The sequence below is a fragment of the Pinus tabuliformis genome, chromosome X, assembly GCF_031772625.1.
Source record: "Pinus tabuliformis cultivar Carrire ecotype Pingquan chromosome X, CPIR1, whole genome shotgun sequence".
NCBI lineage: Eukaryota > Viridiplantae > Streptophyta > Pinopsida > Pinales > Pinaceae > Pinus > Pinus tabuliformis.
The window spans coordinates 1,195,843,352-1,195,869,895 of record NC_142308.1 but is presented as its reverse complement, the minus strand read 5'-3'; positions in this window follow the sequence as shown (position 1 = coordinate 1,195,869,895).

Sequence of the window (26,544 nt, the reverse complement as noted above, 5' to 3'; positions counted from 1 at the left end):
AAATGGTATGAATGAGGGTAACATACCCTTCCTTCCACCTCATCTCATCACTGTAAACCTCTCCCGTAAGCTTAAGTACACTCTCTCGACCGCACTCACCACCTTTATTTTCATTTGTATCGTCATGCTCTCGACTGCAACAAGCTACCTACCACCTCCAGAGCCTCGAAATAGTCACTCTCTGTCATTTTCAGAACCCTTCTGCCTGTCAGATTCTACAGGAACTTTATCAGGATCTACAGGAATAGAAATAGATCCTACAGGATCCCTTTCTACAGGAGGGCCAGTGAGTAGTCTCACAGGGGAAAAATTGGGGTTTTATGGCAAATTTGAGCTCGAAGAGGTAGGCTTTGGTAAACCCACTCTGCATATTCATATATACAAGGGGTGATGTGATTTCAAGAAAAGGATTGAGTGAAAAGGAAGGAGAATTGAAATCAAAAGTCTGCATGTTTCTTTTAAAAGAAAACACAGTCTTTTTATCTGCTCTTTGTGATGAAGTGTTGTCTCTTTCTCCACCATGGTATTTTCATATACGAAGGAGTGATGCAATTTTAGAAAAATTAAGACTGTAAAGAAGGAAATTGCATTGGAATGTCTACCTATTTCTTAAGAAAAAAATAGAGTTTTATCTGCTCTCTATTTCTAAGATATTGTCTCCTTCACCACCTTCATACTCACATATACAAAGGAGTAATGCAAGTTTAGAAAAAATGAGCCTGGAAGGAAGGAAAATTACATTAAAAACTTTTCCTGTTTCTTGAGAGAAAACCTCAGTTTTTTCTCTGTTTTCGGGTTTGAAATTTGTTCTCCCTCTTCAACTAAAATATTCCAGCAGAATCTAAAACATCATGACAGGGCGTTTTAAGAGGAAGGAGCCTCTGAATTCAAATAAGCTGCATGAACATCTAGAAGTGGTAGCCATCTTTACTAGAGAAAATTGGATTCCTTTCTTTGAAAAGTTTCATGGGTATGATGATGAAGTCACAGAGGAATTTGCATTGTCTTTAAAACCTCACTCAAAAACCCATGCCACTGTCAGTTGTAGGGGTCTAACCATAGAAATCACACCGGAATTCATCAGTAGAGTCACCGGTCTCCCACTTGGACTACCCTAGAGCAAGGAAGAAGAACCACTGGGTCAGGTTGCCAAGAAAACCTTTTTCCAGCCTAATGAGCACTCTGTGGAAGAAAAGAATGACAATAGGAGAACCAACATACCTTACCCCTGCGATGAGGTCAGTTATCAGATTATCAAATACATCTCTTGTGAAGGAAGAAACAGCATAGTTTATGGGTATCATTTCAGACTTTTGCATGAATTGAGGTATGGCATGGATCTCCCTGCACCTCAAAAACTCAGTGTTCCCTATTTTCTCCTCCAATCCTTAATAGAATCTAGCATCAAATTGAAGGCAGGAGTTCCAGACCAATTGGCTCACCATGGGCTAATTAAATTGTTGGTGGAAGATGCCCTCCACACTTTCACAATTCCCATAGCTTGGGATATTTTCAGAAACATGACTAAAGAGGATGATATAAAAGCTCTCACCTATGACCTCAATCCACCTGAAAGTGAGGAAGAAGAACAAAGAGGAAAAACTGGGAAGGAAATCGATGAAGAAGAGAAGAACACTCAAATGGAAGAAAAGGAAACCCAACCAGAGAAAGAAGAAAACCAGACAGAAAAACAAAAACATGACACCACCAGAGATGAGCCTAAAGCAAAAAAGATGAAATAATCAAAAGTAGAAAAGGGTAAAACCACAGCAGAGAAAAAGAAAAGGCCTGGAACCGAAAATAAGAAGCCTAAGACAGTTCAAAAAAAGGTTACCACAGAAAAAGCAGAAGCTAAGAAAGAAGAGGAGCAAACTAAATCAGAGACAGAAGAAGCAAAACCAGCAGGAACAGAAAAGACAACAGATGAAGAAAAAGAAGCACAACAGGAAGAAGTGTCTCCTGAGACACTAGCAAGGGAGGCAGCAGCTATTCTTGCTGCACTTAGTACTCCAACCAAGCCCAAAGGAAAAAGGAAAAGACAACCATCCATGTACTTCAAGGCTCGAAAAAGCACCAGAATAAAGATGGGGAAGCCTCAGCCATCTTCAAAGGAGCCCATCATCATTGAAGATTCCCCTACTGCCAAAAAGGAGGAATCTCCATCCAAAACCCCCATCACCTATGAGAGAGGAAGTCCTAAGACCTCCACTTGGAAAGAAAGGATAAAACTACAAGACTCTAAAATAGTCCTATAGGAGGAGCAGACAGTCCAACAGGAGACATTGACAAAGCTACAGGAAACTGAAAATCTTGAGAAAAAGGCAGAGGAGCAGACCAAGAAGGAAGATAAGGAAACAGGGATACCAGAACTTGAACCCCAGCCTAATTTGGGCTCTTATTACAACCTTCTTGAAGGAGGAAAAATTATCCCTTAGAAATTTGCAGTCCCTCTTTTCTTTGAGCTAGAAAAAGAAAGAGTAAGGAGCCATAGGTGGATGCAAATTGCAAAGTCCAAAGGGGTGGAAGACATTGGCCACATGGAGAGCAAGCTGAGAGAGATGGGCAGAGAGCTGGCCACTGTAAAACATGCAGAAGCAATCAAAAGATCTCACTTGGAAGCAGAGAATGAAAGGTTAAGAAAACAACTGCAAGAAAGGGAAACCCTGGTAGAAACTGAAGTGTTAAGAAACCAGCTGCAAGAAAAAGAAACCCAGGCAGAAACTGAGGTATTAATATTAAGAAGACAGCTACAGGAACTGGAAGCCCAATTAGCCTGCATGGCCAGCTGGGCTATGGAGGCACTACAGTGCAGCCAGCCAGCCAAATCATATGCAGTATACCTCAAAGATCAGTGGCTCCAGTTCCAAATCAAGACTCTGGCCTAGAGAGGCACCATACCTTTTTAGGATTATGGCCAATTCATGGATCTATGTGACCACAATTCAATTGAGGACAAATCAAAGCTGGCAGAGTTTTATTTACACAACATGGCCCTTACTAATATGAACCTATGGGACCCCAATGCTGCGTTAGGAGACTTGTAGCTGATGGCCATGACATCTTGGATGAGCCATGAAGAGAAAAGGGCAACAAAAATCAAGAAGTTAATGGCAAAAGAGCTAAATGAACCCTTAATGATCCGAGTTGAGCCATCAGACCCCATGGCTCTTATCAGTGCCCACCAACACCTTGCGAATAATCCTCAAAGTGCCCCCAAGTATATCAATGAGTAGGCCCAGGCTATTGCACATCTTGAGGACATGGAGCGATTGTTTGGAGATGACTGCATTCATGCCTGCATGAGAAGGTGGAACACATTGCCACACAGCCTATAGATCAGGGAGTATCACTCCCCAAACAGGATGAGAGAGGCCTTGAGGAGAGTGCCATTGTATAAGCACTCTATGCAAAGTTTAAAGGCCAATTGGATTGGCCTCAAATTTAGTCTTGCATTGTTGCTAGGACTAATGGAAGGCATAAAAGAGGAAGAAGAATAGAAATAGTGGGAAGAGGTGGATAGAAAGGTGGGATTCCATGATAAAGAGGAGAATATCACATCAGAAGGATGGGATATCAAGGAATCCATCAGAGCCATCAAGGATGAGGATATAGATTAGTTGCTCATAGGATGAGCAACACTTTCAGTAGGGGGTGATGATGAACCCCATAAATGGGTAATTATATGGGCTCATTCTGCCTCTTAATTCGACTTAATCCACCATTCTCATTATTTTATTGCATTTTTTTTATTATATTTATGCTAATAGAGTGAATTGGGTTAGTCATTATGCCATGAAGTCTAATGTGTACTTTATGCAGATTTTTTGGACAATTTTGGACAAATACAAAGGATTTATGAGCATTTGGCAGCTAATATTCAAGGAAAATAGGGAAGAGGATTTGTAGGGGGGTGTCCCCTTCATTTATGAACCCTTACCTCGAATTATCCATCAGAAACTTGGAGCACAAGTAGCCACATTAGTGCATCCAAGGGGCAGCCAAGCAAGTAAAGAAGGACTGTTGTTTATCTGCAGTTTTGGGAAGCTGAGCTCCTTGATTTTAGGAGGGTTGTTAAAGGATTCCATTTGTATAAGTAAGGGGGCTTAGAGCCTTAGTAGGTTAGCCAGTTATTAGTAAAATTTTTGCACTTTTGTGCAGCTCTAGTTCAACTCATTTTCGAGCTTCCTTTTTAAGAACAGTTTATGTAATGTGACTTTTATTTTTGATAATGGAGATGAAACAGTTTTTGAGCCAGCACTGATCTCTTTCAGAGGGCTGAAGCTCTTGGGTTAGGGCCCAACCCAAGTTTCCCAACACCTCTTGCCTTGTACTTATATGTTTTTTCTTCAGTTCATGAGTTAATTGTTGTTACATGAATGCATTTTACCTTGTTTAGATTAGGTTGTTTTTGATGGTTTGCATAGCTGCTTTTGTTTCAGTTGTTGAAGTAGGTTCACACAGTGATAGGCTAAGATTCAAAAAGGCAAACAACAGGTCCTAATCTCTTTTCTCCCTTCCTGGGATCATGATTTGAGGTCATGGCACCATTGCTACCACCAAAAACACAGTTTTTCTCTTCCATGTAATTTCTAGTGTGATGACTTGATTTGAAAGTTAATGTATTGCTTCAGATTCAGTTTACCAAGATCATTTTTTTTTACAATAGATCTCTTTGCATGCTTTTCTGCTTAAAGGTTATTGTTCAACATTTTCTGTTTCTAGGTCAGAAACTAGGTCACTCAGAGATATTTCTGTTTTCATGGTATAGCTATTCCTTTCTTTGATCAGTTTTTGTAAGTAGATGTGCAAATCTCTTGCAGGACACCTCCTCTCACCATACATCCATGAAGTAGCCAAAATAAACTCACTTTTCATAGATTTCCCAAGTCATATACAACATTTCACCAATCTGCCCTAATTTCTTCATTTTTTCCATAAGCTTCCCTCTTGCCATTTGAACAAATCCAACCATCCTCTTCTTTCTTGATCTTCCTTAACAGGCTCCAGACACCTTAACACACCTCTCTAGTCTTTAGCTACCCTTTCCCACCACTTCTCCACCTTCAAAACCTCCAAAAATAGCTCTCGACATCCTCTTGTAGATCCTCGTGTAGATCCCCTGCAGGATCCTGTAGAATTTCCTGTAAGTGATTTTTTGAAATCTGATTGCAAGGGAAGTCTTCAGAAGGGTGCTAGAGGCTTCTTAGGACTCCTCCACACCTTTCTACACCCCTACAAAAACCAGATCCACCCTCGATCGCCACCAAGCCTTTGCCACAATCACAAACAGATAAATTACAAGCACAATAATTTCACATAAAAACACTCAAAAACACAAAAAGTTGTTTTCTTCTCATTTCCTTTCAGAAATAGCTTGAATAGATGCAATTTACCTTTTTAGTAGTCAATGGCACTCATTTCATCAGTTTTCATCTCTTTTCCTGCAAAAGTAGGGTTAGTTGGAAAAATTAGGGTTTGCTAGGGTTTGCGTTACACTTCAGTCTTCTTTCTTTTTCTGCAAGTAGAATAGTCTCTGTAGAGTTAGCTTTCTTTCATCACAGTTAAAAGCTTCTTCTGGAAACTCATAGAAGTTGGCTTGAGCTCCTAGTGATCTTGCGCCAGCTGACCAAGTGACAGCCTGTAGTAAGAGCTAGTACTTGTGCATATAGCACCATCGCTTCCAAGTTTGTTACGAACTACCGGGTTGATAAAAGTAAAGTAGGAAGCCCCAGGAGTTGCAGCATTATTGCTGCAATACTGGTGCTCACCAACTACTACGTTGAGGTTTGTTGTAGATGTCCTCCAAGTTTGAGGAAAATATTACAATGGAATCCTGAGATATAGTAAGCCCTAGCCACAAGACCAATTCTTGCCCTAGGTTGATTTTGGTTAGTGTCCTCATTTGGATCATTACGTTCAAATACCAAAAGAAAATTATCCCTTTGATCCTATTCTGCTCCCCAATTAGTTCAAGCCCCTCCTTGAGTGATAAACTCCATACCCTTGACCTAAGTTAGGTCCACTTGGCTTCTTTGTGGTCCCACAAATATACAACTCAAATTCCACAAGGGTTACTTAGAAGTCATTTCTTCATTAGGATCCTTGAGTCTTGGAACCCCCTCATCAAGGCATATCCCCTAAACCTAAACTTAGGTATCCTCTTAACCCTTCCTAGAGAGCCTATCACCTTGTTTCTCAAACAAGTAAACCATTTGTCTAAGCCTCTCTTGCGAATATGATTTGGGAATTACTCCTTATCTTATCATTGCTCCATTCATGTTCTGATTCCCCTCATATTGAGTCTCCTCCCATTGGTTAAATTTTGTAAAGAGCAGGGAGCTTTAGCTGAGGTAGCATTGGGCTATTGATCCATTATTTCCCCTTGACCTAGTAGTTTCTCCATAGTATCCCCTCCTAGGACCCTTGCTAGTTTGAGCAGTAACAAGTCCACAAGGAGTTAGCCTCCCCCTCCCCTTGTCCACACTTTGGGTTGGGCCTAGAATGATGCATCGAAGGTTAATGCAACTAAAGGAAAATAAAAAGCATAATTTGTACACTCTCAATGGGAAATGTACCATAAAATGCAAAATATTCTTGGGACATACATATTTAATACGTGGGAAAATCCGAAGCATGGGCTCTACCCCTATCATTATGGTCATAACCCTAGTACCTAGGGCCCCTCATATTAGCCACTCTCATCATTAAGGAACCCATGATTGTCCCAACCCCTGGTGGGCAATGAACTACCCCACCTTAAGGGGGTAATCACTGCTATATCCCGCACATCATGCTCTCATCCCATGGAGCCCCAAGCGGTTATAAAGAAAATCAATAAAAGGCAAAAGGCATATGAAGAAGGGTGAAAAAAAAGGTTAGGGTAGCTCATGCACCACAATTTCTCCCTCCTACATTCATACACCAAAGCGTGAGATTCCCTTATTATGGCTACCCTTGTACCATGGCATGTGGCCTGGAGCCTTCCCCTGATGACCCATTCCATTTCACCATTATATTACATGATACCTACCAATTGATGGATGTACCATGGACATGTCACCCCCTTTAGAGGTAGAAACCACCTAATAGGGTCCTTGGTTAACCCCCTTATTGAACTTGGAGACACATGTACATGTTAAAGCTCACTATGGAAGGGAATGCCACCATGAAGTGTCTATCTGATTCCATGATTTGTAAGATCTTTTACGCGATTACTTTAATGATTTGTTGTACTTGAGGGAAAGGGGACACATTAGATCTTATACAAGATTGCAAGTGAATCTCCATTTGGGGTTTGGTCTCCCTATACGGGTTCCAAGCCCTCTAGAGGGCCATATTGGCACCTGTAGGGTGAGCGTTGAGAGCCATAGCTCTCCACCATACCAAAAAGAAAATGTCAACTTCATGTATCCCTCATCACCATTCATTGATTGCTCGTGTTCCAACTTTTGGATGAGGATGATGCACCTGAACCACCTTGCCTAGCCAGCTTCAAACTTGCACCACACACTTGGCAGATGTTCCACGACCTAGATGAGGTGTGTCTCACCATGGGAGATAGAGGGAGGGCTTATGTCATCATTATATCCCTTATAGATGGTATGTAGGCATTATCAATTCACTTCGAGACCCATGAGGATGTCATTGTGCCCCCACACCCATTTGGGGACACCACATTGGATTTGCTTGAGTATCAAGAGGCCACCCCCTTTATCACTATGTTTGGAGCCTATTTTCCCACATTGGCACACTCTGGACTCCACTAGGCCTTCTCAAGAGCCTGACGACTCATTGTATTGACCATTTTCCCTCTTGAGAGGCTTCATCTTCATATCATTGAGCTATCATGGTAAGCTTGTCACCAAGTCATGTTACTATTGTCCATTATTTTATTATTTGGGGCTTTATTAGATCAATTAGGCTATTCGAACTACCTTATGGATTGTATAAATAGATGAGAGGCTCATTCATTCCTCACATCATCACTTGGATTGGATTAGTATCTCTTGTGAGAATTTTTCATTTCTTTTTGGAGGATGACTTTGGTTTCAAGGATGAATTCTGATGTTTGGTTACTATCTCTTGGTCTTGGAGCTTCAAATTATGTCTGGAATTGATGATTGGATATACTCACTATACATGTAAGTTCTCATTTTCGTGTTTATATTTACATTTATCTTGTCACATGAATAATGTATGGGATATTCACTCTTTAAATTTGAAATTTCCCTAAATTATTGTGGAAATGTGGAATTTTGGACTTTTTATGTGTTTCATATATTACATGTGTCTTGTATGGTGAATGAATGTTCCTAGACGTTAAAAGTTATTGACTATTACCTTGACAAGTCATCAAATATTGCAGATTGAAGTATAAATATCTTTGGTAGCCGATTTCATTCCCTAGAGGTCATGTTAAGGTGCCTAAGGTCTCCTTGATTGGGTGAAAGCTTCTCCAAATTTCAAAATCACCTTGACTCTTTTTCTCACTCAGATTGTACAAGCGCAGTGTGAAAACGACTCAGGGCAGGGGTTGTCACTCTGATCCCCACCCACTCTGTTCTAGTTGTCTCCCAACAACAAGCTATGGGGAGTGGTCCCTATGGAAGATAGAAATGAAAGAGAAGTTGGAAACCAACAAGTTCGGGAGACTCGATTGAATGAACTAGCTACTTGGTTGATTTAGTAAGCTTTTAGAGATTAGATTTAATTATCAATGAGACCACTGCATTATGGAGTCAATGTACGTACTTTATATCAATTAAGGACCAAATGACCGAATGAAAAGTTGTCATTTGAATTCTTAACTAACAGATATTCTATGCAAATCCTAATACTTAGGTGAAATGCAAAAATTTTGGTTACTTTTAATTATATGCTTGTTCTAGATGTTTCCTTCCTCCTAACTATTTTGGAACTAGTCTTTAGAGTGGGTTGTGGGATAGAAGCCGACGGGAAGAAAGTCGAGGCTTCATTAATGATATATCCCCTTTTGTTCTATCCACCATATGCCTCTGGAATTGCAGATATTATGGTTCTGATGACTGAAATTTCATCGTGTTAACCAATAAAGAGGTGCTATGCTCCTCAAGCTAGGTGGGAAAGGTTGTCCTAAATGTCTATCAACCAAACTTATGCTTGGAGGTAAATTATTAGATGAAAGAATATTCCTAGAATGATATGCAAGGATTATGAGTGAGTCTTGAGTTAAGATTGTTTATGTGATTCAAGTACTTGATGTTGATTATCTTATAAGAAAAGTACTTAACAATATATTGAAAGAAAATCTTCAACAAGACCAAGTGCTCAATGATATAAGTGCCAAAAACCAACAAGAGATCTTCTTACAATAATTCCACAAAGATATTGACGAAAAAGTGATAACAATGATAGCAATTAGGAAACTTAGAGAACTTATCTAATTAGCCAATTATTTCCAATACAAGATGCCAGTGACTAAAATTTAGCCCAAATCACTTCAACCATCAATTATTATGAATTTTAAAATTTATTTACCCAATTTTAGAGGCTTATAAGTGATTTATTACCGTTGCAACCTTGTATTCAGAGGTCTGCAATTTTATTTCAGCAATCAAGAAGTGATGCAAGATGCCAAAGATAAGCTAGAAAATCAATGCATTTAACTTCCAATGTTATTCACTTGATTATAGGACTGCTTGGACACTATAGAATAGATATATTATCTCAAATCAAACCTCAAACTCACGTATATCAGATCTATAATAACTCCTAAAATCAGTGTTATGGTCCTTAATAAACCAATCAGGTGCTTAATTATTAATTTCAAATCAGCTCCAATGATTATCTAATCAAATTGAGTGATTTTTAGATGATATTTAGTCAATTTTTATGATTCTTATTTAGTTTATATGATTGCATAAATGGTTGTAGCAAACATATCGTATCTGAAAATTGCATAACAATCCTCAAAAAATAATTTATGTGTAATCAATTTAACCACAAGATTAATGTTCAATGCCTTAAGTGAGTTGTTAATGAATTTAGGATTGTTTTATGTGTGTTTGTGCCCTGAATACACTATTGTAACAATTATATCAGACTTGCAACTTTCAGATCAAACCTCTGCAATTTCAAATCAGACCTTGAAAATTATATGGCAGCCAACATAAAACAATTAAATTGATAGGTCAAACCCTTGTAATTTATTTTGATGTCTTGTATGAGCTATTAGATTAATTTGTGGGTTCTTTAAGCTTGTATTATGATGATTATTCCACTTCTATATCAATATATCAGATCTGATATAAATTATGCAGTCAATTAAAATGAGAGATGAAGGCAATAGAAATAAACCCCAAGGCCTAATTCCTATGCCAAGTTTGGAGATGTGATAGAAATCACTCATCAACACCTCCACTCCCAAAACATTAGCTCAAAACCCAAAGATCAGACATTTATGACTGCTCCAATCACAAATTATTAGAGATAAAATGTCAATCCCTTGAAGAAACCCTTGTTTGCAATGAGATATATCCCTTGTAAGGCTTACAGTCTTCTTAATTCTTGCAAAATAGGTCCCAAAAGCTATCCTTTTACGTTGGGTAAGGGCTAGGGCCTTCAAAAAATGAGTTTCTTCACTAATTTAAAAATAAGCAACCTGCAAAAATGGGTTCAAAAACCCTAGACGTCTAACATTTTTAAGGGTTGGAAATTTCAGAAGTTTACTCATTTCTTCGATCCATTGAGATATTTCACCTCTACAAATAAAAAGAAATTCTCCAAAAAAAACACTCAATATATACAAAAATAAAATAAAAACCTCAAAGAATTATATATAGGAAAAAATTAAAATGCAAAGGGTTAGTGGAATTTTTTGCATAATAGAAAATACAAGGTGAAAGATTAGTATATATAAACAGAAATTAGAGAAACTATTTTCAAATTTTGAATGTGAGCTAAAAACATTACAAGTAAAATTTGAATTTCAAATTAAAAGTTAAATCTAATTAAAAAAATTAAACTACAAAATTAAAACATAAAAGTTCGAATAAATATTTATGATTTTAAAATCTAAAAATTATTTACAAAATAAAATAAATCTAAAGAATATTTAAAAGTATGTTAAAAACCCCAAAACATAAATTTGAAAATAAAACCCCAAACCCAAATAGATGCAAAACAAGGGTTAGAAAATTTTATTTACAAAAATTATTCTACAAAAATAATTTACAAGTTATATTCAAATATACAATGCTTGGAAATAAATATTTTTATGTAAATAATTTTTTAAATGATGAATAATGACCATAGATCATATGTGTTTTGAAAGTTTTGGTATTGCCCATAGCCTTAGCAAAATAATAAGACCAAACAAAATTCTCGGAGCCCAAACAAGGCCGAATCTCCTCTAAAGTATGTGAACTTGGAGCCTAAGGGTCGGGGGACCTGTAAAAATATATTTTCTTTAAAAAAGCTTGTTAGACATAAGTGAATCATATCACATAATATAAATGCAAAATCTAACAATATAATGTTCTTATCACCATCTAAGGAATAAACAAAATTTAAAATTTTAGGAAAGCGCATACCCAACACATACCACAGATCATCGGACAAAGAACACCATGAACTAAACCCCAAAGTCTTTTATTATGATATTTCAAATTTTCCCAGTAGATCAGTGTAACAAAACCATCATTACAAAATTACATAGACTAGATTCAGAGCTCTCATTATGACTTGAGAAGAAAAATGACCTCTAATTTATAGATAAATCCTCTAAGTGGAAAATAATGGCTAGTTGGCTTGCTCCCATCAAAATAATATTGACTGTTGATAAATATTTGATCGTCTTTTAATCTCCACTATTGAAAATAATTATTTTTGAGGAATTTTCGAATTTCCCATAAAACACATTTTTTATTAGTCCAAAAATCATTATTTTGAACTAATTCCATCAAAAATTTGACATTGACTTAACCACCAAGGTCTAAGGGTCCAATTTTTCTTGAAATTTCCAATGTTCCTTTAGTGGGGATGCCAAAAATTAACTTATTTTATACCCACAAATTTTTTCACTTGGTGAAATTAATTTCTCTAACATTTTAATTTTGAATCTAAATTAATTAATTTTCTCGCTTAGGATTTAATTTTATTTTTGTCAGAAAAGTTAATTAATTTACTTTAGAGATAATTAATTATTTTTCCTCTCAAATATTTTAGTCATTGTGTCTAAGTATGTGTGACCATGCACTAAAATATTTTTTACATAAAATTTTACAAATTCAACCCTCAAAGTGGGAATTTATGTTTGCTATGGACCCTCATAAAACTTACTCAATTCTGCAACGCAATATGATCTAGTAAGCCAAATAATTTGTAATAAAATAATTTAGCCAAATAGCTTAAATTATTCTCAAATCATTTTTACAAAAGAATCGATTAAAACACAAGGACTCACCTAAGATTTCGACAATAAATCCCACCCTAGCTTTGGGGTGAGGCTCGAGGGAAAAACTTTGTCGATCAACCATGTTTAGAAACATAGATAACCAGTAAGACGAAAAATATCCTAGGATGAATTTTTTTGCCAAAATCATAGGATTACCTAGGTTGTTACATAATTAATGATCGTAGTAGCATTATTTACATTACAAATTCACAAAATGACATAATAATCTCTTGGTTGATGTTTCTGAACTTTAAAAAAATTTGATTCAAGTGCTTCCTTGGAACTGTGACAAAACGTGTGCAACATCTAGCTCCATATGGGGACACGTTGCTTTTATAGAGAAATGTGAGAAATATAGAATATTGTAATCAAGAAAGCAAATTTCCATCAAATAGATATCCATTCAAGATCAAAATTATCTTGCATACATAGAATATCTGTTGGAATAGAAAAAATCTACTCTAACAAACTGAAAAGAAAAAACATGAAACTTAAATACATGAAATAAAACTAATTAATGACATAAATGAAAAGGAGTAGCGTTAGATATACTATACAAAGATTCCCTATGGCATCAGATATCTTCGACATAGTGCATATTGAGCATCTGCCGACTTTGTGGCAAGCCTGTGGGTTGCTTCTAGGATGTGCAGTACTCGATCCTGCATATCGAAGGACTCTATCTTATCTGAATATCGAGTTGCTCCCATACATCAGATGCATACAACTTCTTTTTTTTATTCCCATTTATTTCATATAGGGCTGACCATGGAAGCTTAGCGTTGTATTTTCCTTTGTTTCTTTGCTTTCTTTATTTCTTCTTGGCGGACCATGATGCTAGTGATGATGTGGTTAATGTAGACATGTTTTCTTGATCACAAATATGGTTGGATGGAATTTCCAAAACTTATATGAATTCTCTCCCTTCATTCTGCATTTGAACGAGATATGTGACTGCCTCATGAGACTCACAACAAGATGGGTTATGGATCAACTGGTTGGAAAGACTGTGATCTGTTGAAAGTTCTACATTAGGCTACAACTTTAGTAATTTTTTCATTTCTTCCAACCTCCTCTACTTGGAATTCATTTCCTTGGCATGTATTACTATTAATTTTTCTTGATTCATTTTTGTCCTCATGAATTTGTCTTGAAGAGTGAAATGCTTGGCTTCTAAGGCTTTCATTTACTCTGTGTGATTGTGCTCCATTGTCTTTATCTTCTCAAATTAGTTAACCTCCATAGAACCGATTACCTATAATTGTCTTTCCTCCACTGTTCTTATTTTTTGTGCATGATCATCTTTCATGGGCTCTATTGTGTTCTGAATTTCATCCTTCGATTATACTAAGTAACTTCCATAGCCTGCAACCTATTCTCCATGGAACTCATTTCTCTTGTGTGATATGATATTAATCTTACTTGACTAGGTGGCATGTCTTTGATCATTTGAGTTAATTCCTTAAAAATATACTTCTCATGATCTTCTATAGATGAGCAATGTGATTCCTAAATAACATTGTTAATTTGGCCACTTTTCCCTACAATGCCACTACCCAAGATTCCTCTTGCAATAGCACAAGTAGATTCATCATTAAAAATTTCAAAATGCCTGCAATATGGCCAACATTTACCATTATTATTCTACAACTCATTCTATTTATATTCCTCCATATTAATTAGGTGATTATGCGTCAAAGTGACTTGATTTTTATGCTCAACTTGCAAACTTTTAATGAGTTTAGCTAATTATTTAACATGATAACTTCTCTTTTCTTTAGTTTATTCCTCTTTAAAATATGGAATCCCAAAATTTCTAGATGCTTTCTTGTCCTTTTCTAATTCCTTAGCTAAAGTCTGAGTAGCTCTTACATTAGTGGGTTTCTTGCACATCAACTCATAAGAAGTGTCAGTGTCAAATGCATTAATGCAACGGTCTAACAAAAGCTTGTCAGGAGGTTTGTAATATTGAGATAAATCTCTTACAATGCCATTGAACCTCCTATTAAATTCTTTAATAGTGTCATCTTCATTCTTTTTCATACTATAAATGTCATGAAGTAAATACTTTTCATTCTTCTTATCTCCATATTCATTAATAAAGGCATTGGTTATAGCTTGTAGAGAATCAAAAGAATCATTAGGAATATCATGAAACGAATCCATAACATTATCTTCCAGGAAAAGACAAAGAGTCGCATATTAATGTCTTCATGATTATATTTAGGATTGTTGCACCACTTAGCCATACAAAGATTAAATTCCTTGAGATGGTCATTAGCATTAATTGCACCATTGCCTTGAAAAGAAGGAAATTATCAATGGCTTTCTCTGGAATATTATGGGAATAACCCTAAATGTTAGTAAAACTACAAGGAGTGATCAAGTCATTCATGATGATTTGCTCACTTGAGAGCAAATGGATATTAGTGAGAGGTCCTTGTTCAAAATAAGAAAGAAGTCTACAAGAAGAGGGCTTCTAGTAAAACTTATTACAGAAGATGGAATAAGTGGAGTTGCCACTTGAACATGATTCTAACTCTAAAATCCAAAATGCATAAAACCAAAAGTTAGTGAAGAAAAAATAGATGGATATCAGGGATGGGTTCCTGTCTAAGAAAGATTAAATGCTCTCTAGAATGTAATTTGTTTAACTAAACTTTTAAAGCCTTTTCAGGATCAGGAGCGAAGTTACAAAGCTACCAGTATTTCTTCTAGATTAAGCTCTTATGAATCAATGAATAAGTGGAGTCGCCACGCAAATAAGAAACCAACTGAAATATCCAGGTGCTAAAGGTGCAGATGAAGAAGATGAAAATATTAATGATACGAGAAAATATAAGGTGATGAAAAGATGAAGAGATCGTAACGGTGCTAGGAATGTTGTGGAGTTGTCGACTAAATGAAACGAATGAAGATGAATAACGAAGATGAAAGATTGAAATAATGTCGTTGAAGTACCAGCCAATGAGCCCGAGAAACACGATTAAATGGCCTAGCCACTTGGTTGATTTAGTAAGCTTTTAGAGATTAGATTTAATTATCGATGAGACCAATGCCTTATGGAGTCAACTTACTTGCTTTATATCAATTAAAGACCAAATTACCAGATGAACAATCGTTGCTTGAATTCTTAACTAACCTATATGCTATGCAATTCCTAAGACTTATGTGAGATGCAAGAATTTTGGTTACTTTTAATTATCTATATTCTAGATGGTTTCTTCCTCTTAACTATTTTGGAACTAGTCTCTAGAGTAGGTTGTGTGCTACAATCCAATGGGAAGCAAGAAAAGGCTTGATTAACGATACATCTCCCTGTGTTTTAACCACTCGATGCCTCTGGCGCTACAAAGACTGTGGATATAACGACTGCAAGGTCATTGTGTTAACCACTAAAGAGATGTTAGGCTCCTAGAGCTAGGAGAGAAAGGTTGTCCTAAATGTCTATCAACCAAGCTTATGCTTGGAGGTAACTTATTGGATGCAATAATATTCCTAGAATAATGTGCAAGGATTATGAGTGAGTCTTGAGTTAAGATTATTTATGTGATTCAAGTACTTGATGTTGATTTTATTATAACAAGAGTACTTAACAATATATTTAAAGGCAATATTAAACAAGACCAAGTGCTCAATAATACAAGTGCCAACAACCAACAAGATATATTTTTACAATAATTCCACAAAGATATTGACCAATAAGTGATAACAATGATAGAAATTTAGAAATCTTAGAGCACTTATATAATTAGCCAATGATTTCCAATACAAGATGCCAATGACTAAAATTTAGCCCAAATCACTTCAACCATGAATTATTATGAGTTGTACAATTTCATTACCCTATTTTAGAGACTTATATGTGATTTATTATCACTGCAACCTTGTATTCAGAGGTCTACAATTTTATATTAGCAATCAAGAAGTGATGAAATATGTCAAATATAAGTTATAAAATCAATGCAGTTAACTTCCAATGATATTCACTTGATTATAGGACTACTTGGACACTATAGATCATATTTATTATGCACAAATTAGACCTCAAGATGATGTATATCATATCGGTAATAAATCAGAACATCAGTGATTCAATCCTTAATAAACCAAAAAGGTGCCTAAATATTAATGCCAAATAAGCTCCAATGATTAGCTAATCAATTTGAGAGATTTTCATATAATATTTAGTCAAATTTTAGGATTCTTACTTAGTTTATATGACTGCATAAATGATTGTAACAAACATATCAGATCTAGAAATTGCCCAACAGTCCTAAAAGCTAACTTATATGCAATCAATTTAACCATAAGATTAATGTTTAATGCCTGAAGCAACTTGTTAATGAATTTTTGTAGTCGCTACAACACCCTCCAAAATTTTGGCTTGCACTCAAATTGCAGAGTCTTCTTTGGTTTTTCCTTTGATTGTTGCAAACACTTGAGCTCATCCCTTGAGCTCCTTCAGAGTATTTTTCACCCTTTTGCTTGCTTAACCAACTGTCATGTTTTGGCATGTTGATTGCTTTATCATGCTTGAAATAATTCTATGGTGATTTCAAAGGTTTGTCTTTGTGTTTTTGATTTGTAGCTATGTAAACATCAGTTGCACTCATACACAAAGTTGTAAGAACTATCATGTAAGTGTCTTCATGGTTGTCTATAGTTTTATCCCAAGTGTCGCACTTGTCACTTTCAGCTCTAAACAGTCTCACAAAGGGCCATGATTTGTTTTGTTGTCTCAGTGGTCAATGTTGTCATGCTGTTGAAGTATGCTAAGTGTGTGATCACAATGTCGAGTCTCACAAGTTCACTTGCCTCCCAAACTTAGCCATTTTCCTGAAAATCCTTCTATTTGAACAAATCCACTTCACCAGACCCTAACTGAGCTACACTGTGAAGTCTCAACCCTCAGTGATGTTGCTCTATTTCCTGGAACTATGTAGTGCTTGAGGGTGTCCTCCCGGATAGTTGCACTACACAATCCCAAAAGTGAGCAGCCTGCCTCCAAGAATTGCACAGAGACTGGCTCAAAGACCGACCTGAACTGCACACTTTGTAAGATCAATCATCAAGCCTCCTCCTTGCCTACTAGAACTCCATAATGCACAAAGACCTGAGCTTGAACTTCTCCCAGAAACTACGCAGATGTGTCCTCCCAATGACCTTCCTCATCTGGGACTCACTGCTCCAAGAAACGACACAGAACCACCCCCTCTAGTCCTTTTGTTGCCCTATCTTGTCTTCCCTCATAAAACTGCACAGAGGTTCCTCCCATAGTACCACCTTGCAGTTGCCACTAGTGACCTCAACTTCGCAATTATGCTTCCCAGCGGCCACTGCGTAGTTTTTCCCGATAGTGAACACTGTGCTCCGAAGTTCCTCATCCAATCTTGAGTTGTTCTCTACGCAATCTTAGTGACCAGTCTCCCTCCCTATCACATGGAACTCCACAATGTGCAATTATTGGGCCCTCTTCCCAACCTGTCATTTTCCCGGGCTCAAACCATGGAAAACATTGCATCATCTTAAACTAGAAATTTTTGGATTTGATGTCATCCCATATGAGTGGATTTTAGTAACATGTACATTGATAGATCATGGCAGTATGACGAATGGGGAGAACACATGTTAGAAGACTCACTTGCAGTTGGATGGATGAAAGAAGCTCATCAAAGAGAAATAGAAAGAGCACATGTATGTAAGCATATTATAAGACCAGGACCATTGAAGACCCCACAACATCAAGCCATGTAGAAGAGAAGACAAAGCACATCGAAGAACACATCCATCACTCAGCAACAACAGCAACTTGACATTGCCACCACAACGAGTTAGTCCATGTCAGTAGTGTCATGTCAAGTTGTGTCATGATTTGTCAAGGCCACATCACTACTATGGGCCATATTTGTAATTGTAACCGAATATAATGTAAAGTGAAAGCCCAACAGGCACACACATGAAGATGAAGAATCATAAAAGTTGAAAATTCATTGGAAGTTGAACGGTCATGAGGGTAGTCCAAGAGTCACAAGGGTCAAATATCACCCTTGGCTATATATACCCCTCTCATTGTATGAGAAAGGACTTTTCACCTTGGCTCCTTCCACATACCCTTGAGAGTTTTTATTCAGTTCTTTGAGGAGCGAAGAGTGCCTCCAATGTCCCACTATTGGGACTAGTGATGTATGGTGTATAGATGTGCCTTGGAAGCTTAATTCAGAAGTTTGTTAAGGCAAACACGTTTTCATGCATGTTTTGTAGATGTGTGTAAGACTATTCTTTTGGCATTTTTAATACATGTTTGTTTTACCTATACTAATATAGTTTAACTACTTTGATTGTTTTAGTACTTACATTGTTGGGAATGTGTTGTATTGGTTATCACTATTATCTCATCCTTGTGGACTACTCCGCAAGATATTAGATAGACCTTTCTTGTTTACTAGTTGTAACGACTGTCACATCTATGTAGACTAATTTACTGGATGGTGTACGAGTTCTCCCTTGTACTTTGGTTTTAACGACTGCTACATCCGTTGTGGGAAGTTCCGCTGGATGTTGGACAGACCCTTTCTGGTTTGCATGTGTCTCTTCCTGGGTGGTACTACTACCTCTCACTTAGAGACTCACTTTACTCTCCCCTTTTGCAGTAAGAGAACTTAGACACAGTTACATTACGCACTCACCAGGCCTACTCACCTCACTTTTTGAAGATACCAGCGTAACACTCTCATGTGCTAAATGGAAAGAGCTAAGGAAAATCTCTAAGTAAATGGAAATCAAGCCACCGTACCAAATGGGACTCACACCAAACAATGTGAGGTCTAGTTGGGACTTCCTATTGGGGAGATCCCCTGAATGTTGGTGAGTCCAACATATTTAACATTTCTAGTGCTAGATGGAGGGACGCTAGCAATTTATGGTTGATTTTCCCACTGAGCCACTCATCTTGTTAAGGCAGAAACATTCACTCCCTCTCCCCTACACGCAATTATGAAGTTGGTCATTTCTCACCTCCTAGACCCGAATGTGAAATCTCATATCATCATATATTACTTGTTCATCCCATCACCCATCAATTTGAAAAAAAATTAGTCTGGTTCCGGGAGTGTATGCTCTTCCATATTCTAAGATAAAGCAAAAGAATACCCCCATAGGAATGGTAGTTTCATCTATGGAAGAAACGATCTTCGCCACTCTTGAGGAGCTGGCAGAAGCTATGGAAAAAGAAGAGGAACCCCCAATCTTTTGAAAGAAAGAAGAAGACAACCTCTTACTCTCAGGCTCAAGTTTTGATGGAGGAAGCAGAGGGGAAGGAAACAGAGGAGGAGAAGAGGACGAAGAACCAACAGATTCAGAGGAAGAACCATTAGATTCATAAGAGGAGGAAGGGGAAGATGAAAAGGACAACATGGCAAAACAAAACCTAGAATAGATGACTCAGGGCTCACTAGCACTCCTTGGTGTCCTGCATAAGATTTCAAGACGCATGGAGAATCTCTTGACGAAATATGACCCTCAAAAGACAATTTAGGCAGAAGATAACTTAGACACATTCTACCTACATCTGCAGACACTCGAGGTACATTATGACGAAGTTGCATGTAGACTGTTTCCATGTACCTTGGATGGCAGAGCAGTTGTATGGTACCACAACCTTCCACCAAATTCCATCCAGAACTAGGAGGTTCAAAAGCATATTTCATGAAAAACTTGATGAATACAAGACCCCCACCATGTTTCTGAAAGAGCTGGTTAGTCTCAAAATGGAGAAAAATCAAAAGGTCAAAGATTTCAATCAGAGGTTTAACTTCACTTTGAACAAGTTCTAAGTAGACATTAAACCTCATGACTCGATCACCATTGACTATTACATGTCTACCTTGCCAACCAGTATTTCATAGTTCATCAAGAAAGCTACGAAATGAACATTGACAAAAAATTGTGAATAGGTTATTGTCGTGAAGAAAGACCTGTGCACTATTGGAGTCATTGTATGCGAAAAATCCACTAAGGACTCCAAAGAAATGGGCAAGAGGTCTCGAGCCTCTATAAGTAAGGCTAAGGAAAAAGAAGTAAATGACATTAAGAACCTTACTAGTCTCCTCAAGTCCCTAACCAACAAAGTTGTTGAACTTAAACAATGGATGAGCGAGACAATTGTGAAAAGCAGGCCTCCTAGTTATCCACAGAAGAATAAGATAGTTTCAAGAAGCAACAATAGTCAGCCGACCAAATCTACACATAGCTCCAATCTGGTGTTGAACCTTGACCAACTCACGATAGATTCATACTTCTTGTTTCATCGTGAACAACATTTGAAAAGAACATGCATGGAATGGAACCATGTAATGAACAACATGGCTACATATTTGTCCAACAACCTCACATCTAATGAGCAGGTTGATACCAACGATGAAAGAGAATAAGTTGTTGCATTTGATGAAGCCCCAAGTACTAGGCATGTAGTAGACATGTATTAGTGTACTTGCATGGCCTAGAAGACCACCACCGAGAAGGATCCTTTGAGTGACAATCCATCCGTGAAGAAAAACAATCGATATAACTTGAGAAGCCAAGGGTTCCCCACTATGTTTGATATATCGAGAGATAAAATAAGACCATATATGTTAATGATAGTAGGTCCATTGGTCAACTCAACACAGCAATATCAAAGCAAGTTTAGGAATATAATTACAATGAAAAGTGCTTTTGTGAGTAGCAAAGACAAACGCATCCCACCGGAAACCATGAACTCATGTCCACCCCCAGACACCTTGGTGAGTCTCCCTGCTTTGGATTATAACATTGTAGAAGACATGAAGAAGACTCGTGCAAACATATCTCTATATGAGCTAACAAAAATCATGAGTCAGCGGGACATTCTTCTACAAGAACTTGAGAAAACCTCTACACTACCTCTTCTAGCAAGGGATCAAGTAAGTCTCCCAACACACTTACATCTATGCTCAACATGCTCTACATGGAGGAGGAGAACTCACTTTGCCCAGCATTCTTGTTATCATTTGAAATCTTCAATTTCAATGTTCAGAACTACTTGGTTGATTCTAGCGCATCAGTTAATGTCACGCCACTCTCCATTTCTAAGAAGATCAATGCCCAATGGAGTAAGAAAAGTGTGCATATCATCCAATTAGACAAAACATCTGTGCCATCAATTGGTGAACTCAGATATGTGATCATCTGGTTATCACATGATGGATGAGTTCATCAATGCATCAACATCGTGGTTGTGGACATTCTTGAGGCATACAACATATTTCTCAGCAGATACTGGTCAAGCAAGTTGCAAGGATATTTTCTACTAACTGGTCACACTTATGGCTTCCATAACTAGATCAGGGTATCGTCAGAAATATACATGAAGCACAATGTGACCCCCTTGAATGGAGAAAATGAAGCATTGATTTTCGCATAAATTATGTTTGACAATTTATTTCTGGAAACACAATTGAGGTGTTATCTTGAATAGCCATTCCCTGCCCCACTAGACACACAGTTGGGTTTCCTTCCATTCCTAACTAGCGAAAATGAAACTTGTACAATAGCTTTTAACCATAATACTAGTAGCGATAGTAATATTAGTTTGGCAAGCGGACCTTGTACAAATGATGTTTGGACCATGTAATTTGATGGATCCAAGGCACAGGAGGGCTTTGGAGCAGGTTGTGTTTTAATAGACAAGCTGAAAAGAAAACACTTAATCTCTAGCTGCTTTGAATTCGAGTGCACGAACAAAACCGTCGAGTATGAAGCACTCATCTTGGGCTTACAGAAATCCATCAGCCTCAACGTTGTTGTTCTAAAAGTGGCAAATGACTCAGAGATCATGGTGCGTTAGGTACATAACACTATACAATATGTGTCACCCCGAATTAAGAGTTATCAACAAGAAGTATGGTGACTCATCTCTCAATTCCAAGCTTTTAACATTATTTCAATACCAAGAATGCGTAATGCAATTGCAGATGCCTTGGTGAATGCAACTGCTACGATGTCACCATTTAGGGTTACATTTTTTGTTGAGATTTTGTATAAACCATCTATCCTGGATAACATCACTAATTTATGTATTTTTTCTGGTGATCAATAGATAGTGCATTTCATGGCTAACACTAATGTCTTCAAAGATGAAATGATAAACAAGGATGAGAACGAGCAGTGTTTGTAGGACACAACCAATGAAATCAAAGGCAACCTCATCTCCAAGGGTGTGGTATCACTTGAGAAGTTGTATGACCTGCAGAACCTCTTTCAGGGACTCGTGAATGCAAAACCCATAGCTCTACATTGTTGCACGAATAGATCAATCTGGGGATGGATAAGGATCCGAAGTTTGTAAATCTCAGTACGTGTTGTACATCACAAGAGCGGCAAGATTTCATTTTCCTTTTCAAACAATATCGTGATGTATTCCTATGGATGTACAATGATCTTAATACATATGACATGCAAATCATCCAGTACGTCATTCCAATCAAGGAAGGGGCCAAGCCTTTTCAGCAAAAGCTAAGGAAATTCCAACCATCACTTGAGCCCCTCATACAAAAATAACTGACCAAGTTGTTGGATGCTCGGATCATCTACAAAGTTTGACATTCAACATGGCTTTCCAATTTAATCCCTATTAGAAAGAAGTATTGGGAGATCAGCGTGTGCATAGATTTTTGTAATCTCAATCGTGCCTCAAACAAGGAAAACTACCCAGTGTCGTCCATGGAGCATATACTGCAGACAATATCTAAAGCAGAGATGTTTTATTTGCTTGAAGAATTTTCATGATACAACCAGGTTCTGGTAAGAGAGCTTGACAGACTTAAAACAACATTCTGTATCAAGTTGGGTACATTCACTTTCCACTGAATGCCATTTGGGTTGGTGAATGCAGGTGCAACATTTCAATGCATAATGGAGATCGCCTTCCATGGGCTCATCGAATAGAGTGTAGTGGTCTACCTTGATGATGTGACAGTCTTACCACTTGCGCCATCTCAAGAAAATTTTCGAGTGCTATCGAAAATACGGGATATCCTTGAATCCCAAGAAGAGCATATTCACAGTGTCTAAGGGTAAACTACTTGGACACATCATTGCCAAAATCAAAATCAAGGTAGATCTGGATAGATTTCGGACCATCACATATATTCTTCACCCCGTGAATAAGAAAGCCATGCAGTCTTTCTTGGGGAAGATCAACTTCCTCAGAAATTTCATATCTGATTATGCACATATTGTTAAATCCATACAAGAGATGATCAAGAAGGATGCAGTTTACAATTGGGGAAAGAGGGAAAAGGACGTGTTTTCCCATATCAAGCAAGCGATAGAAGAGGCACCAGTGTTGTACAGCGTAAACTTCAACAAATATTTCTTTCTCTATAATATTTCTTTTAACACTTCAGTCACTATGGTGCTCACTCGTTAGGATGAGTTGAACAATGAGCGACCCATCTCCTTCATGAGTGCGAGCCTGCAAGGACCGGAACTCAACTATCCCACAGTGGAAAAACAAGAATATGTAGTGTACAAGGCAATGAAGCATTTCAGACCCTACCTACTGAAAAGCGATTGCATTGTCTTTGTGTCACACCCAGCAGTCAAATCACTGCCTGTTCAACAAGACCTGGGTGAAAGAAGGGTGAACTGGATGACAAGACTGCAAGATTATGATCGTGACATCAAGCCAGTTCACACCATTAAGGGTCATGGTCTTTGAAGACTAGAAATAGAAGCAATGCACGTGCAGGAGGAAGAAGAGTAGCTCGCAGGCTGGGAGCAAGAAATAGAAATGTACAATGTTGAGCGAGCCTCTCCCACTTCACACAGAAACTCTTGGTATGCAGAACTGTGCCAGTACCTTGAGCATGGAACCATGCCCTCCCATTTTTCTATGCGGCAGAAGAGGGCACTCTGACTCAAAGATCTATCCTACCAATTGGTGCATGGGGTGCTATACAGAAAGCACCACAAAGGTATTTTTCTCAGGTGCCTGGAGGCACAAGATTCATAAAAGGTGTTATGTCATCTCCATGGCGTACCAAACAGGGGAGACTTCGTGGGTAACACAACAAAATACAAGGTTATGCAGGCCAATTTCTACTAGCCTATATTGTTCAAGGATGCTCACGCTTATGCTCGCAAGTGTCCAATCTGTCAGAGATGCGCCTGTAGAAACTGAAGGTCAGAAGCCCCATTGTAGCCTGTTGTAGTGGAAGAACCATTCCAATAATGGGGCTTGGATATCATTGGGGATATTTTCCCACATTCATGAAAGAAACAGCCTTATATTTTGACTACTACAGATTAATTCACACGATGGACAGAAGCAGTTCCACTGAAACAAGTGAATGACCAGGAAGTCATCAACTTCCTATAGTAGAATATCATTTCTAGGTTCGGTGTTCCTACATCACTCGTTTTTTAGAATGAAACGTACTTTTCTTCATTAAATCTTTATGACTTTGCCTTGGAAAATGGTATTGTGTTGAATAATTTTTCTAATTACTGCCTGCAAGGAAATGGTCTTGTTGAAGCTACAAACAATAACCTCAACGGCATCATCAAAAATACTATTTACTATGAGCAACAAAACTGGCACTCTACCCTGGTGAATGCTTTATGGGCTGACTGAGTCACACCTAAGCCTTCTCTGAATACTTCCCCCTAATTCCTAGTATATGGAAAAGGAATTCATCCTCCCACTAAACATCTACTTGCCCACTATCCAGTTGTCCCAAGAATCCCAAGGCAAGTCGTGTCTTGTAATTCAGCGTAGGACGAACATGCTACACAAGTTATAGGAAGAAAGGATGAAAGAAAAAGAAAAATTTACACTCCACCAGAACCGCATCAAGAGATGGTTTGATAGAAATTCTTCAGGGGGCACTAACTTTAGTGTGGGTGACTTAGTCTTAAAGTGGGACAAAGCCCACGAGGACAAAGGCAAGCACATGAAGTTTCAATCCATGTGGATTAGTCCTTTTACAATCCATGAGAAGCTTGGCTAACACACTTATTGCCTTCAATCACTTGACGGGAAGATTGACTCTCTCCTTGTCAATGGCCAAGACTTAAAATGTTATTTTCAATGAGATCCAGGGCCACACCCCACACTATGTACATAGTCTTTTCATTGCTTGTTGTGTTGTCTTTTTGTTGTTTTGTTTTCTTTGCTTTTCTATTGTCTTTTATTATGTAAATAGATGTTGCACCTCACTGTGTTCTCGCTTCTGAATTTGTATGTGGCTGAAGTTCAAAGAGTCTTGTGACATTGTAGCCCTTGGACAGTCTTGTGTCCATATTCTCTATGTTTGGTTATAATTTTTGGCCAATGAAGTATTGATAGAAAATATGATTCATCTGTGACTCTGTAAGGATAGTTTTGGTCAAACCATGAACATGTGTCTAGTCTGGGAAACCTCTTGCCCACACTCCGTTTTCTAATTTGGTGTGTTCGAGCTTATCAAAATAGTAGAAACATAGAAGGGGAAAATATAAACGAGAAAACATGAATCAGAGGTATTTACATGCTTCTCTAAAGGAACAACCTCTCCTACTCTCAATAAGTCGAGATCCCTCTTCCACCCCAAAAATAAATAATTTCCTATGCACAATTCTCTTTAAAAATTAACAAAGGCGAATGAAGAGAAAGGCTTCCTGCGCAAAGAGTTGAAGTAGGAAATTCCACTAGGGTACTGTCCAAGCTCGCTAGAAATGGAGTAATGCTTTTGTTCCTATGTGACTGTGTCAGGGTATTATCTAGGCCTGCTGGCAGTGGAGCACCAGAGATGAAAAACTATACTCTAAAAATATTAATCTCGTGATCCAAAGTACCCTTCCTGATTCGAAACACTATGATTTGGTTGAATCTTATGTTGTGTTCAAGTGAGAATGTACTAGGTGAACCATGTCTATCCATGGGGTAAGTGGGTAAACCGAAGTAATATACACAATGAATCAATACTTCCTGAAGGACCAAGGCCCTGTATTGAAAATGAACCAAAACAGAGAAGTTGGTATTCAACCAATGTGTCGCCAAGTGTTCTAGTGGCTGCAACACCCTCCAAAAATTTTCCTTGCACTCAAAT